Below are 17,559 nucleotides of genomic sequence, written 5' to 3'. Positions count from 1 at the left end.
ATTTACTGTATTATCACATTTCCCTCCAAAATGATTAAACTAATATTTCCACCAATACACACTGCTCCACTACTCCCTCACTGTTTCAAGTAGCACTGTCCTAATGTTACAAATTAAACCATCCGTTGAAATATTTCACAAAAACATCACAGATGCTACAAAGACTTGAAGCAATCAGCTTAGGCTTTATGCCACTTCTGACTTGGCCATAGGATGCAGCCTTTGGGAATTACTGACTTGATTCAGGAGAGCATATGGAAGAAGACTTAGGGCTCAGAATGGGGTTGGGTAACTCTCTTGAAGGTTTGTAAACACATCATGTCCCTGGATGATGCTTTTCCAAATTGGCTGAGGGAGGGTCAGCAGCTTTTGAGGAGTGGTGTGCCAACGCCTGAGCTCTCAGAGTGGGCTTGCATTATCCGAACTGAGTCTCCAGCAAGTTGGTACTTGGGTCTCAGAGGGTCATGAAAATAGGCCAGCAGAAATCACATTAACTAAACCTTATGCTCTCCTCAGATTCTGTGCCAATTGGTATAAATATGGCTACAGTATTATCATATCACTCTTCTAAGAGCTCTACTTTCCTTGGCAAGGGTCTGGAAGATAATGTTAAGTGAGAAAACCAGCACGCAAAATTGTACATTCATTATGGTTACAACTATGAATATGATGACATGAAACTTACCCAGGAAGAAAATGGCATCTAAAACTTTCATTTTGAGGCATGGCATGAAATAAGAATGAAAACTAAAACTGTGCACATCAAATTGATACAAATATAATTGAAAGTACACACACCTGAGGGCATACACCATTTCTTCAATACTTAACTATTTTTACATAGGAAACAGCCCATGTGTACCAAGTTCCTCATGAGGGGCCATTCATTCTTTCCTGTCCTAGCTGGTACTCCTCCAGAAGCAGTAACAGTTGCCTTTTCCAGCATGAAGTAAAATTCACAGAGCCTCGATCCAACAGTACAGCCTCCCCATTTCTGCCTCAACAGGATCCAGTCTGACAGGGGACCTTCCATAAGTAGATCAAATGACAAACCCAGCTCCCCTTTCAAGGCAGGGGCTCTCTCCCAGGCATTACTAATCAACCTGGGAGCACAAATGTGCAACCTCCACACTGACCTACTGTGAAGCACCAGAGATACTCAGCCAAACCGGTCTATACAGAAACTGAATTTCTACCAGAAGAGTATCAAAATTCTAGAATTTTACTTTCCATACTTGATTAGGATGATATTGTAATATTTTAAAATCTATATTCTTAATATCTAGTATTCAGAAAACATAAATTATAAAGGTAATTTTATACCTCTACTTTCACTTACACCATTACTCTGATTTATAGTGTTTTATTCCAGTGACTGATGTTTTTGCTTGCACACACCTACATTTTAAAAATATGTATCTACAAACCCCAAGGCACAAAGTTGTTCTCTAAAATTTTTCATTAAATAGTTGCAAAGGATATAATTTCCAGTATATTTTAAATATGAACAATTTTAAAAGCATACTATTTTACTTAAGCATTCAATGTTAAATAATACAATTGTCACTCTCCTAAAAGCATTCAATCAAAAATAAATGCCCCAGTGTTACTGACGATTCCTATCATCATTCATTTTAAAAATATATGAACAAATGGATATTTTATATTTTTCTCCTTGAATTCATCTCCATTCTGCTTCACTCAAAGAACTTTATCCTAATGTATATTTTATGGTTAAAAGCTTTTTATTGATCACATTCTTGTAAACAAAAAATAGAAAGAAAAAAAATAGAGAGAAAGGAGTTTATTTTCCAAGATTTCCTGTGACCATTTTGCTCTAGGTATCAACTAAAATGTATGATTGAGTTGTCATTATAATTATTAGTAGCACTCAGTTGAGCAAAGCAAAATATTATAAAATTTGACAAATAAACATATAAAGTGAAATATTTTTTGAAATCATAGGTCAACAGCATCAGTTTGTACTATAGGTCATACTTTTTTTTTTTTATATGTGTTCGAATTTACTTAATTCTCACAATACCCTTATTATTATTATCCCCATTTTATAGACGTAGAAGCTGAGGTTGAAAAAGCTTAGACTCCTCAAGGTCTCAGAGCCTGTATCCACAATGCTCCCTGGTTCTACAGTCCAGGCACTTGACCACAGTTCAGTGTTCCTGACTCTTAAAAATATGGGTTGGGTCCTGGAGAGTGAAGCAACACGCTCGTGGTAAAGGATGGGGTGTGCTGTATGCCTCTCATTCACAGTGGGAGAAAGGCAAAAGGTGGAGGTGGGGGAGGAAAATCTCCATAAGGATCTTTCAGGCAGATGAATTTTATGAGAGCGTACATATGGAAGTAGAAGATCTGGAAATTAATTCCTGTATACCCACATATACTTTGGGATGACTTCACATCCACTCAGGGGTACATACACTCCAGTTTGAATGCTATTGGTCCACTCAATCTCTGACACAATAAAAATTAGAGAAGGTTTTGTGAAACATTTGGAATGCCTTTGAAACAAAATTTAATTAAAATTTAAATTATTTTAACCCTTGAATTTTATTTTAAAATGGCAGTTAATTTTCATAATTTGGAAGGACACAAATGCTAAAATGTTATAGGAAAGTAATAAGCATAACTATAATCCACATGATAGGTTTATAATGATTAGATGTAATGCATGAAAAGATAGCAGGTCAGTAATAGAGCCATGCATCAAATGCTCCTCTCAAAATCTTTATTTGCATTTCTACTACTGAAATCATTTCCTAATAATGAAGTTGCCATGAGAGAAGCTCCATTACTAAGGAATCACTGTTACAGAAACAACATTATTAAAGCATTGCTATGTACAGGAACTTTTATTAGGATGATACAAGTTATATATCATTGTAATAAAGCTTCCATTATAATCCTAATTGCATAAAGCTGTGTTTGAGTATAGCAATGCTAGAGCTGTAGGACTTTTAATAAAGTATCAAAATAATGCTTTGGTAATAGGATTGTTTAGAATACTAATACTTCAGGGAGGCTCAACTGACTAATGGATGATGTTTATGTCGCTGATTATACGTGCTCTACCAAGAATTAAAAAGAAAAAAAGTGAAAAGAACTTTCATGTACCTAGTAGCATGCAGTGTGGAAATGTATGTTTTGAGGCATACATACTAGCTCTCTTTGCTATAACAGCTCAGCATATCCAATTCATTTACTGATACAAGGCAGCAAGTCACCAAATAGATACTTGTAACTGTGATAATTAAGAACTTTAATGCTCATATCTATGAAGATCTGGTAATCAAAAAAAAAATTAGCAGCACAACTACATATACCCACAGACATTTACACAGGCACATCTTAGGATCTGCCTGTTAGAAGAACCTCTGGAGAAATGTGAGGTTTTGGTGGAGACAGAAAGAGAAGGACAGAGACAGAGTTAAATACCAATTAGATAATGCGACAGAGACCGAGTTAAATACCAGTTAGATAATGTGAAGAACTGACTCATTGGAAAAGACCCTGATGCTGGGAAAGATTGAAGGCAGGAGGAGAAGGGGATGACAGAGGATGAGATGGTTGGATGGCATCACTGACTCGATGGACATGAGTTTGAGCAAGCTCTGGGAGTTGGTGATAGACAGGGAAGCCTGGCATGCTGCAGTTCATGGGGTAGCAAAGAGTGGGATGTGACTGAGCGACTGAACTGACTGAATTAGATAACTCTGAATGCTCAAACTACCACACAGTTGCACTCATCTCACACGCTAGTAAAGTAATGCTCAAAATTCTCCAAGTCAGGCTTCAGCAATATGTGAACTGTGAACTTCCTGATGTTCAAGCTGGTTTTAGAAAAGGCAGAGGAACCAGAGATCAAATTGCCAACATCTGCTGGATCATGGAGAAAGCAAGAGAGTTCCAGAAAAATATCTATTTCTGCTTTATTGACTATGCCAAAGCCTTTGACTGTGTGCATCACAATAAACTGTGGAAAATTCTGAAAGAGACGGGAATACCAGACCACCTGATCTGCCTCTTGAGATATTTGTATGCAGGTCAGGAAGCAACATTAGAACTGGACATGGAACAACAGACTGGTTCCAAATAGGAAAAGGAGTTCGTCAAGGCTGTATATTGTCACCCTGTTTATTTAACTTATATGCAGAGTACATCATGAGAAACGCTGGACTGGAAGAAGCAAAAGCTGGAATCAAGATTGCAGGGAGAAATATCAATAACCTCAGATATGCAGATGACACCACCCTTATGGCAGAAAGTGAAGAGGAACTCAAAAGCCTCTTGATGAAAGTGAAAGTGGAGAGTGAAAACGTTGGCTTAAAGCTCAACATTCAGAAAACAAAGATCATGGCATCCGGTCCCACCACTTCATGGAAAATAGATGGGGAAACAGTGGAAACAGTGTCAGACTTGATTGTTCTGGGCTCCAAAATCACTGCAGATGGTGACTGCAGCCATGAAATTAAAAGACGCTTACTCCTTGGAAGGAAAGTTATGACCAACCTAGATAGCATATTCAAAAACAGAGACATTACTTTGCCAACAAAGGTTCGTCTAGTCAAGGCTATGGTTTTTCCTGTGGTCATGTATGGATGTGAGAGTTGGACTGTGAAGAAGGCTGAGGGCCGAAGAATTGATGCTTTTGAAGTGTGGTGTTGGAGAAGACTCTTGAGAGTCCCTTGGACTGCAAGGAGATCCAACCAGTCCATTCTGACGGAGATCGGCCCTGGGATTTCTTTGGAAGGAATGATGCTAAAGCTGAAACTCCAGTACTTTGGCCACCTCATGTGAAGAGTTGACTCAATGGAAAAGACTCTGATGATGGAAGGGATTAGGGGCAGGAGGAAGAGGGGACGACAGACGATGAGATGGCTGGATGGCATCGCTGACTCGATGGACATGAGTCTGAGTGAACTCTGGGAGTTGGTGATGGACAGGGAGGCCTGGCGTGCTGTGATTCATGGGGTCGCAAAGAGTCAGACATGACTGAGCGACTGATCTGATCTGATCTGATCTATCAATAATTTCAACAATATAGTGATCCTTCTGAGTTATATGTAGAAGTTAGAGTTCAGACTTAAGTTCACACCAGAAAATTTTAGCTGCTGCTGCTGCTGCTGCTGCTAAGTCGCTTCCTTCGTGTCTGACTCTGTGTGACCCCATAGGCGGCTGCCCACCAGGCTCTGCCATCCCTGGGATTCTCCAGGCAAGAACACTGGAATGGGTTGCCATTTCCTTCTCCAATGCATGAAAGTGAAAAGTGAAAATGAAGTCACTCAGTCGTGTCTGACTCTCAGTGATCCCATGGATCCTTTCAAATGTTTGGTTTGCATTTGCTCAAATGAAGCCAAATAGTGTGCTGTTCCCTCTAGAAGCATATCTAATATCTACCACCAGAGACCGCCAAAGAGCCATCCAATCACCTGTAGGCTTGGAGATGCTCCTTAACATACTTGCTGTGTGAAAATCAGCACGGAAGGCACCCAACTGAGACTGGCTTCAGCATAGGAGAAGGCAGCAGAGACCCTGAAGAGTGGCTCTGCCACAGCCATATCAGATAAGGGGACCAAGGTATTTTGGTTTTGAGACTACTTATGGCAGCTGAATTGACGAAATCTGCATGGAAAGCAAAAGTGCTTTCATCTTTGAAGACAGTGTCTCCTTTCCATAGGTCCCTCTTGACCTCTGCCTCCCAGATGTGCTGAACTACAAACAGCTGGGTGGGAATTAACTTAGAGCCCAGGAGGTTTATTTTCCTTACTGACTCAGGTGATCAAGATCAAATATGAACCTTGCCCTAAGGCCTTCATATTATCTCAGGGTAAGGTACAATATTTGTTTGTTTTACTGTATGGTCAGCTGGAATGTGTTATTTTTCAGAATTCTAATATTCTCTCATTAAATATGATCAACCCAAAATAATTTGAACTGAGACAACGAGCGACTTGTCTATTTCTAAAACACCTACAAAAGTTGAAGTCTCTTGACTTTGGAGTCTGTGACATTAAGAGAGCGAAAGGGCTTAGTTATTCAACTGGTCAACTAAATGCCTGCAACAACAGAGGTACCCAAAATATTTGAAGACATTTCAGCTTCCATGAATTTGACTGGAATGTCAAATCAGGTAATTCAGAAAGAAACTATCTGAATTTCAGCATTCAGATGAGTTGGCAGTTCACGATTCACTACTATCCTTATTTTTCACATCTTTCCAATTAGGCCTTGCAAGGAAAGTCTAAGTTCTCATTGTGACAGGAATAGAGTTCTTACACGAAAGCCTTACATCAACGTGGTAAAGACTCAAGAGGCTTGAATAAATAAATGTTAATTGATTGATTTCTTTGGAAACTGATTTGAACTTCACTACCTCCCATTTCCCCAGCTTCTCCGCAAATGTTTCATCAGTATTCCCCAAAGCACAGCTGTCCTTTAAAACATCTCTTCTCCCCTATACCTCCTTGAAGACTGTCAGTACCCCCCATGGGGCTGACAGACACCTGACAGACACTTCAGCTCACAGACACCTCTTCCCCTCCAATCTGCCACAGCTTCCTGCTGGTGTCTTCTGCTCCTGTCTCTCTGGTTTATCCCTCACCCTGCACAGATACCTGAATCATCATCCCAATTAACAATTTTATATCACACTTGCACAAAATCATTCCTTACTACCCATTACTTATTAAGGGAAGCTTAATTTGGAGGGGGGAATGAATGTCCTTCAATATCCGATAAGAGCGAGAGACCTTAGAATAATGCACAGGCTTTTGCCTATGATATATCCTGAAGCCTGGGGATTTGTGACCCTTAGGTAAAAAAAAAATATATATATATATATATATATATCCAAATCTATATAGTATAAGTTTGAATGCATGGTCCTCTCTCTATTCGGTTTCCCTGCAAACTGGCATCAAACTGTTTTTCTAGGCTTATCTTCTATCAGGGTACCCTAATCACAGACAAGAGTGAAGCCTTCATTGAGCACCCACCACACCCCAGTGAATATTCTAAGCCCTAAATAAACAGCAAAGCAAGCAAGACAACAAAGGTTCTTCTGCTATACATATTCTAGATACCCACAGTTATCCCGTGTCTTCTTACACCCTGACCTGCTACTGCATATTCTCAAATGTATGCAATTCCGAGTTTTGGTAACCTGGCTCTTCAGGTCGTTTATACTGTCATTAGTTGGGTTTGCTTTCTACACTCAGTATACCTTATGTTTCCTCGTGTCTGTGCTGGTATTCCCTACCATCCTTCATCTCTCTCTCCTCTCTCTCCCCATTCTCCCCATCTTGAGCTCCACCTCCATCTCTATCTCTCTCTTTTCAAGAAGTCTTTTTAGAACCATTTCAGCTCACAATGAACAAACTTTCTTCTATATCTCCATCAGTGATCTGGCACTTTTTCATATACTGCTTGTAGCACCTCTTAAGAGTTATCTTCCTATATAACTTATTATTATTGATTAATTCTGTGCATTATCGCCACGTCTTTGGTAAAGGAGACCATGCTATTGATTTTTCCTTCCCAAACAATGCTGTCTATCACTGTGCCTTTTACACACACCACCACTAAATCTCTATTTGGTGGTTATTGCTGATTGATTGCAAAAGATGATGCCACTGAGATGATGAAAAGTATCTCTAACTTTCAAGGGTGATCCAGAGAAATTTCAGAGTATCTTTCTCTGCTTGGGGATTGATAACATGACCAAAGTGATACACAACTTAGCAAACCCACCCAACCACTGTTATTCATCATTCTGACTGTGAGACACCTGTGTGCACTCACTGGCATGCGGACAGTATGTAATAAGGTTGTTTATATTCCAAATAATAGTTTGCTTTTGCCATCTACATATGGCATAGATTAGATGCATTCTTATCTGACCTAACCTTCATGTTGATACATGAATCAAAATCTTTGAAGGCAACAAAGGGCACCTTAAAACAAACAAACAAAAAACACATTTTAAAAAAAAGCAGACAGTAATGGTATATATGTGGAGGTATATAATAGCACCTTCCTTGGTGCTATTAGTCACTGTAAATGCATTCGCTATCTCTGTCTGCATCTATAACCCTCAGCATCATTTCCTAGCAGAGTAAACAAATGTGGCTTATAAACTTCCCCACACAGACTGTTTTCACAGAATTTTCTAACCTACCAACATGCTTATAATACTCAAATGCCTCGTTATAATCAAGTAGGTGGCATACAAATTATAATGCTATTCTTTGGACTGTATCAGACATGAGGCAACAAAATTTCTTAAGCATGATATGTGTTTTCTTAGAAGCCTGAAAGAACAATGTGTCCTGATTGTTACCCTGGCATGTCCAGTTCCACCCATTCCTATGCAACCCACAGTTGAAGTGCTCTAAAATTCTGAACACCTGCCTCCTAGAGCCTAGGGCAGTCTCCACATGGGTTGCTATTTATCCCAGTGACAGATTTCCACAAAGTGATAATCACTGCCTGATGACCAACCCCACCCTTACTGTTGGATGGTAAAATAATATGAATTTATTTCTATATAAGTATAGCAGTATTTGTTATCTGAGATTATGTCCCATACTAGCCACATAGTAATGTTAATTTTGAATTTGTTGAATGAATTGAGAGAGATTATGCTTAGCACCAACTTGAGATAAAATCATTAATACCAATAATAGCTAACATTTATTGTGTGATGGCATACTATGTGCTACAATCTATTCTAAACATTTTATACTTATTACTTTATTTGATCCATGTAACATCCATGAAGTATATACTACTATTGTCACCATTTAACTGATGAGGAAACGAAGGCACAGAGAGAATCATTACCTAGGTCCAGGTTTCACAACTAATTTTGAAAATCCAGCACTGGAACCTAAGCATTTTGGCACTAAATCAATTTTTTTTAAACACTACTTTTCTTTTAATTAATTAACTAATTTTTGGTTGTGCTGGGTCTCTACTGCTGTGTGCAGGCTTTCTCTAGTTGCAGCGAGGGGGAGCTAGTCTTTGTTGCAGTGCACAGGCTTCTCATTGCGGTGGATTCTCTTGTGGGGGAGCATGGGCTCAAGGCACATGGGCTTCAGTAGCTGCAGCACAAGGGTTTCAGTAGTTGTGGCTCATGGGTTTTAGAGCAAGGGGTCAGTAGCTGTGGAGCATAGAATTCATTGCTTTTCATCATGTAGAATCTTCCCGGACTAGGGATTGAACCTGTGTCCCCTGCACTGGCAGATGGATTTTTATCTACTGTACCAAGGAAGTCCCGTAAATCAAATAGTCTTCATCAGTATGTTATACTGTTTATCATTTATTTTCTTGCATTCTTTTTCCCCCAATTTTAATGAGATGTAGGAGAAGGCAATGGCACCCCACCCCAGTACTCTTGCCTGGAAAATCCCATGGATGGAGGAGCCTGGTAGGCTGCAGTTCATGGGGTCGCTAAGAGCCGGGCACGACTGAGCGACTTCACTTTCACTTTTCACTTTCATGCATTGGAGAAGGAAATGGCAACCCACTCCAGTGTTCTTGCCTGGAGAATCCCAGGGATGGCGGAGCCTGGTGGGCTGCCGTCTATGGGGTCACACAGAGTCGGACACGACTGAAGCGATTAGCAGTAGCAAGTGACATATGGCTCTGTATACGTTTAAGGTGTAATGACTAGACTTCCATATATTGTGAAATGCTTGCCATAATAAATTTGGTTAACATTCATCATTTCATATAGATATAAAGAAATAAAAACAAAATAATTTTATCCCTGTGATAAGAACTCTGTTTAGTTCTAGTCTTAAATTGGGATATTGAGGCATTACTAACTATATCCTGTCTTGCCACATCAGAAGAAAAACAGTGTCAGATATTTATCATGACTCCATATGCAGTTGACTCTTGAACAATGTGGGTGTGAACGGCATGGGTCCATTTACATGTGGATACTTTTCAACAGTAAACACTATTACATGGTTCATGGTTGGCTGAAACCATGGATGTGGAGCAGCTGTAGACACAGAAGGCCCACTGTAAGTTATGCATAAATTAACCCTGTGTCATTCAAGGGTCAACTGTATATGGTATTCAATGGGTTGACCTTAGGGTAGGTGTCTACTATTAATAATTCTGAGTTTTCCTCCATACACCAAGGAAATTTTACCTTTGCAACAAAACATGCTCCATGCCATTGTTTGTATTATGGATTTTGTGATGGCCAGTGATTTGTCTGACTAGATGGATTCAGCTAAAACAAGCACAGAATCATCAAGAATACTGTGACACTTTCTGTAAACCTGGAGAGAGGGTACTAGTTAAACAATAACAGTCTTCTCTGATAGCTTCCACTTTCTAAAGTAGAAAGAAAAGTACTATTCAATGTCACATTTTGGCCTACTTCAAGCATGATCTTTAATGCAACTCTGATATAAGCTTCTCTGCTAACAGATGCACTAAAAGACTAGCAAAACATTTCTTTGGTGAATCTTCTGATAGGCATGCAAAGTTAGGGCTTAGGACTCAGCACTATGCTGAATTTGCTGACTGTATACTTAAGGGCTATTGGCCTTCTGCATCTCCTCAACAGTCCTCTAGCACATAACAGTCTGAATCATTCATTTGATACTTAGCATTTGTTTGCTGCTAGCATTAATTTTATTTGTTTGTATCTACACTTTTGCATGCCTATATCTTACACTGCCAGCATCAAGTTCTTGAACCAGCTCTAGATTGTGGATTCTGAGTCCAGTCAAATGGCCTGATGCTGCTGACTTTTGCCTTCTCCAGATGTTAGAAGAACCTCAGAGTGAACAGACATAAGACAAGTGGCAACACCAAGACATGTTGCCTGGGTTGCCCTGTCCCTGTGATTATCTGACACCTGGGTGTTTCTAAATTATTACTGCACTTGGCATCTGACTTGCAATCTGAAGGCAAAAAATTTACATAGTAGTTTAAAGAAAAACTCTATCAGACCAGTTCACATCAGTGAACATTTATTTTTTAAATTAATTAATTTATTTTAATTGGAGTCTAATTACTTTACAATATTGTGGTGGTTTTTGCCATACATTGACATGAATCAGCCACGGGTGTACATCAGTGAACATTTATAAGCTCTTATTTACACAAAAGTTATATCCTGCTTATGCATGTTATACAAATAAAAATAAACCATAGCCCCTATTGTGGAAGAGGCTGTACTTAAGTAGGAGAGCTATCTCTTTGAACAGTTTCCAGGTGGTAGCCTAAATAGAGAAATGCAGAGGCATCAAAAGGACAAGCCATGCTAGCTCTGAGAGGATCACTAGGCCAGGTGGGAAAGTGTTCCAGAGACAGAATCATGGAAGCAGAGGCCTGGAGTAATGAAGCAGCATGGAGCACGGAGAGGGCTGTATAAAGATGGAGAATATGACAGGAGGAAGTTGTCTGTGTGCTGGGGGAAGGTCGGATCATATATTTATCTCCTCAACCTGTACTCCCACCCACAACCCTTCACCAAGTCATATATCTTCTCTCCTATTATTTCTCTCTAATATTATTTCCTTCCCAACCTAACACATTCTCCTCCATCCCTTTTATTATTGACCCACTGCAGTAGTCTTCTAACCAAAAAAAAGGAGGGTTTAATGTGTTGAAAGAACAAGCCTTCGAGGGGAGGGGCCCTGTGCACCGTCCTGCTCTGTTTCTAATCCACTCATGGGGTCCCAGGCACCAGCATCAAGGGTTGATGGAAGCCTGTTTCCTGTTAATGCCTGTGGGACCCTGTGTACACTGCTCACTCCCTCTCACCCCCTGTTCCCTGTGTGTATGATGAACATACTCCTATTTAACTCCATCTATGAGACTTTGCCCAGGCAGAAAAACTGGACTCATTTCTTCCCCAGCTCCTTACACTCTTATGGTGACTCTTATCCTATTGTTTTGCAATTGCTTGTTTGTAGAATTTTCACCTCACCAGAATATAAGTACTTTGAAGACAAGGACAGTGTATTAAATGTGTCCTAACCCCAACACTCACCATAGCTCCTTGCTTATAATAGGTGTTTATTTAATGTTTGTGAATGAATGAGAGAAAAGGAAAAAGATGAATTATTGCTTCATTTCTGTCATGACAGAAATTCCTTAGATTCTAATAAGTCCAGAAGTAATAAAGCATGTAAACCAAACAGTACAGTTAAAGTCAGCTTGTCTAAAAGTAATGCTCCTATATGAAGCAAACCGTCTCTCTGTGGCTAGGCAGACCACAGATAATAGGATGCTGAGATGTGGCAAGTGACTAGCCCAACAGTTCTCACTGGGATGGTGCACTGAGCTGATTGTTAGGCTGCTAGCCTGACTCCTCGAGCAACATAAGTCTCTGTGAAAGTGGCTGCTGAAAGTCTCTTCACTATCAACAATGCCAGAGCTAATCAGAGAGGACTCTTTGGGTTTTAAAACTATTTCATGCCAAGACTGTGTCTCTGCAGAACCTAGTAAACAGTCAGTGCCTATTAAATGCTTACTATTAATATAGCCTTTTAGTAAAAGAGGAATCAGTGGAACCACCACCCTGGCATGCTAATTAATTCTCTGTGTGAAAAGAAGTGCTAATCTCCATTTTAAAACATCAATCATGGAAAATAAACTGAAATGTGACCAGATTTTAAAATGCTACTTGTTCTAAAATCAGATGTAAATGAAAGCTTCCAGGATTCTGTAAGAGGTGATTATATGGTGCTGTGAAACCCCATTTAAACTCAATCTTCTAGGAAACTTTAAAATACTTTTTTCCAGTTTGAAGCTCTTCCCTAATATCACCCTTCATATGCTTTCCTTGTCTAAGAAGCTTTGCTCTATAAAAATTTCTCCCAATTTCTAAGTGAAATATTACAGAACTTCCCAGAAGCATTAGCGACGGTTCCTTAGCAACTGTTGATATGTCTCAAAACAACCTGAGACAATCTTCTCTGAGACATATAGTCTCTCCCTTTCTCTGCTAACAGAATTCCACAATATGGCACAAGAGATTCGTGTGGCTAAAAATAGCTTCTCACACACATTTTTAAAGTTGACAGAGTCTTAATGATTTAAGTCTTCCATATCACAGCTTTGGGTAGGTACGCCTCAACAACAGTATATCAAAGGATTCTGTGCAGAGAGATTTTTAGAATCTTTTTCTTTTTTAATCACACCATTAACACTCTTGACATTTCAGAAATAATGTTTATCGATTTTCGTGTTAGCACTCCCATAAATTAAGTGATGTAATGGACGGAATTATTGTGGTACTATAAAGAACGTGTCAGTCAGATTGTTAACTACATATTAGAAAAAGCACAGACTCTGGATTCATGTAAAAAAGCCCCAGATCTGGATAGTAAATAGGAGATGGAGGAAACTGACATATTCCTGTGATTAATGGGTCTTTCTCCACTATTCCCTTCTGAATATAGAAAACAACTGAACTTCTTTAATATAAGCAAGCTATAATAGCAATGGTCATTCTGTACACGTGCACATGTGCTCTGAAGGTGAAAATAAGACACATGAATTCAAAGCTATTCACACGAAAGAAGTCAGTATGATAAACAGTATCAGGAACAGAGGAAAAAGCATTGAGAACCTGTAGCAGAAGAGAACCACCATGGTACAGAAAGCAAAAACAGTCCCTAATAACCTGTTGGACTATAAACTTCCACAAGGAATTTCCCTCTTTCACTAGAAGAGAGTTAGAGTCTATGCAAAATCTGTGATTATAGTTCTGGATTAAGAGCAGAAACATTGAAAATGGTAAAATCACCATGTAATGGAAAGATGGAAAGAATTCATATTTATATGTATGACAGGACATGGATGGAATAAGAACTGCATTTATACCACCCCATAAGGTTACTATGAGGGTAAATGAACTAATGCATATAAAATAACAATGCCTGCTACAGAACAAGCACTTAACTCGTTAGCTGTGATCATTATCATCATCATCATCATAATCATCATGATCATTTCTCCCATTTTATATTGGAAGACAGTGAGTTTCCAGGGAAGCTAGGTAACTTACTCAAGGCCACACAGCTATCAGGAAAATAGGCAGAGATTGATGCCTGTCTAACTGCAAAGCCCATGACTGTTACTATTTCACTCCAGATGTAACCATTTTTGTTGAAGGGTTAAGCATTTTGCTTCTGTGAGATGGATTTCAAATAAAAAGAGAATGTAGTTGCTGGTACCATCTTCATTTTTATAGTTGTAAGAAAATAAATAAATAAATATAATGAAATAAATCTAATGGAAACTCTTAATAGTATGAGTTTTATTGGCTAGACATTTTAGAATAATCTATTGGTAGGCTAAGACATTTCCTGGTCATAGGTTAAGTATCTAGAAGTGGCTTTTGCTGAAGTGTTGCCAGTCTGTCATTGATCTATTATTCTATACATATCCAATTAGCATTCTTGAAGTCGTACAAGTTGCTGAGGTGACTAATTTGATTATGTTATTTTAAAACAATAAAATTACTGTGGCTATAATGAATAATTCTTTACCATATCAGAACATCAAATTCCATTCATTAAAGAGTCCATCAAATAAGTCTGAATATAGATTTCTAATATGTGTCTGTGTTCTGGTGGATATGAAGGAAGAAAGTTACTTGAAAATAAAAGGGCAGAAGATTTATTTTTAGTCCAGGGTATACTTAGCATTAATAGTCTTAAGCCAGTATGGCTCAGGGCCAGAGCAAAATTCACTAATTTGAATCTCTTTTGGTCGCCTTTCCTCTTTGTTCTCAAACAGACAAGCTAATAAGCAGTGGGGACATAACTAGGATCTACAGAATATTTCTGCAGTTTCTATTTTCTAAATCATCAAGCTGTTCTTGAGTTTTATAGAGCAGTTTTTCAATTGTTGAGGATCTTTCTGTAGAAAGGCAATTTGATTTCTATCCTTGGCTTTTCGATTTTACATTCCATCATCACTAAACATTGATTAAGCCTGCTGCAATACACTCCCTTGTATTTGGGTCTTTGAATTCTCAGAAGGTCATTATTTATTACAATGTAACAATCTGGAAATATTTTTAAAATATGGTCAATACAGGTACTCTACTTAATGGTATTAACCTTTGTTTTTTGTTTCAGGAAAAAAATGAATGTTTCTGAATAAATATGGCATATTTAATTCAATTTTTAAAAAGATAAATGAAAATTAATATTCTTTTCTCTGGTAGGCAGCCTTCTAAAATAGCTCAATAATTCTTATCTCCTGGTATCCATTCCCTTGTGTAGTCCCCTCTCCCTGCATGTGGGCTGGATATAGTCACTTGTTTCTAACAAACAGCTTGTGGCCAAAGTGAGGGACTATCATCTCCACGGAAAGAATTCATATACATGTGTATGACAGGACATGGATGGTTCCGAACAAAAGGTTCTGACCTCCATGTACTAGTTCTCCTTCTCTTGCCCTTTCATCTCCTAGCTCTGATGGAGCAAGCTGCCATATTGTAAGATGCTCTATGGAGAGACTCACGTGGCAAGGATAAGAGGGAGGCCTCCATCCAACAGCCTGTGAGAAACTGAGTCCTGCCAACTATCATGTGAGTGAGCTACAAAGCAGATCCTTCTTAGTTGAGTCTTGGAACCACAGCAGCCCAGGGACAGATTCAGGACCAGAGGACCTAGATAAACCATGCTGTTTTCCTGGCCCACAGAAAATAGAAGGTAACAAATGTTTAAGCCACTATATTTTGGGATAATCTGTTATACTGCAATGAACAACAAATAAAAACTGTAAGAGCCTCTAATGCACCAGGCACTTGGCTAGGTATTGGGATGCTGTGGAGAACGAAACACACATGGTCCTCGTCCTCTGGAACAGAGGAAGATGGTCCTGTGTGTACCTCCTTGGCTGCTAGTTTGCACTTGGTCCCCTGCAGGGTCTTTGACGGTGCTGACTGCCATCTGATGAGGGAGCCCCTCTACCTCGAGAGATACACTTGCCTGCAGAAGGCTTTAGGTAAGCTATAGCCTGGTCTGAGCAATTAACTCAGCTCCAAGGGGCTGATTATCTTCTTAGGTACAACACAGCACTGGCATATGTAGATAATATGAGAATAAGAGAATCTTATTACTCAGATTCTTTACACATGAAGGGTGAGAACAACTCTTGAATAAATTTTTTTCATATTAAAAAATGTATCTCATTAGTCTAATCATAATAATTATAATTGGAACCCAATTATAATTGTTGCAACAACAATGCAACTGCAAATCTTCTGTAAATTAGTAGTCTTCATCTGCTTCTACAAAATTATCTTTATCAAGCTTACAAAATATCATACATTTAGCTCATTATCATACCTTTTTTTGTTGTTCTAGTTTTACCTATCAAAAAAGTCAACTATAGGTGAAAGAAACCAAACAGTCTGCAGAGAAGTTTCTGCAAGTGTTGAGTTTTCCTGACACCACCTTGGGGAATTAGGGGCTGTGAAGAGAGGCCCAGGGTCATCTGAAAGCCAGAGAGCTGTGTTGCCCTCAGTGTGGGTTTCCAGGCTGCCCTGGGCTGCGCCTGCTAAAATTCTTTAAAAAAAAAAAAAAAAAAAAATCAACTATATTCTCAATGCCTTCAGATTTTGTGGCACATTCTTTTTGGTGGTAAATCAGTATTCTTGAAGATTAGTTACATTTTTAGAAATATCATAAGGCATTCATATTTTAAATATCTGTGGATTATGAAGCAGTGTTCAAAGATTACTAGGTGGAAATCCATGGATATGAACAGATATCTTATGCTTCCAGCTTCTGATGCACAATTAGGCCAATGTGTAGTTTAGGTGACAGTGAGGCAGAAACTCATAATTAAACTCATAAAATCAATCCTAAATGTTTGGAATTAAATTTGTACAAAAGTTACCTTAAAAAACAGGGCTTCCCAGGTGCCTCAGTGGTAAAGAATATGCCTGTCAATACAGGAGCTGCAGGAGACATGGGTTCGATTCCTGAGTTGGGAAGATCCCCAGGAGAAGGAAATAGCAACCCACTCAAGTATTCTTGCTAGGTTAATCTCATGGACAGAGGAGCCTGGAGGGCTACAGTCCATGGGGTAAAAAACAGTCAGACATGACTGAGCAGGCACACATACCTTAAAAGACAGTATCTAAAGCCCAAAGTGGAGAAAGCACAACTCTCATCTGAATGATCCAGAAAGACTGTATCAACAGAAGACACAGAATTAGCAAGGATCAGGGGTAAATGGAAAACAGAGAGCAGAGTTTGGCAGTGCTCATATAGCACCAACCAGAATAGGAAATTCTGGGCATATCCATCTATGGGTTAGATATTGGATTTAATGGTGAGAATGAAAGATACAGACTCTATTCTCATGAATCCTACATCCTATTAGACCAGATGACAAAGTGACCAGTATAGCTGGCAGAAATATGCATGGTGCAATTGGCCACACGAGGCTAGATGTTACCTTTAAAATCATCTAACTCTCCTTTGCTGAGGTTCCAGGCTCATTAGATATTATTCTTATTATCAGGTGGCTTCCAATAATCCTCTT

The 17,559-nt window shown here is 39.0% G+C and overlaps 1 protein-coding gene across 2 annotated transcripts in view; it reads right to left on the bottom strand.

Annotated features, from left to right (window-relative positions):
- The window catches only part of ATG10 (autophagy related 10), a 257,357-nt gene that overhangs the window by 19,106 nt on the left and 220,692 nt on the right, over positions 1-17,559 (bottom strand). The gene's annotated exons all lie outside the window — the stretch shown is intronic.

Source organism: Bos javanicus, chromosome 7 (assembly GCF_032452875.1).
Source record: "Bos javanicus breed banteng chromosome 7, ARS-OSU_banteng_1.0, whole genome shotgun sequence".
Taxonomy (NCBI): Eukaryota; Metazoa; Chordata; class Mammalia; order Artiodactyla; family Bovidae; genus Bos; species Bos javanicus.
The sequence above is the reverse complement of the archived record's forward strand: the minus strand, read 5'-3'. Positions and strand labels throughout refer to the sequence as shown.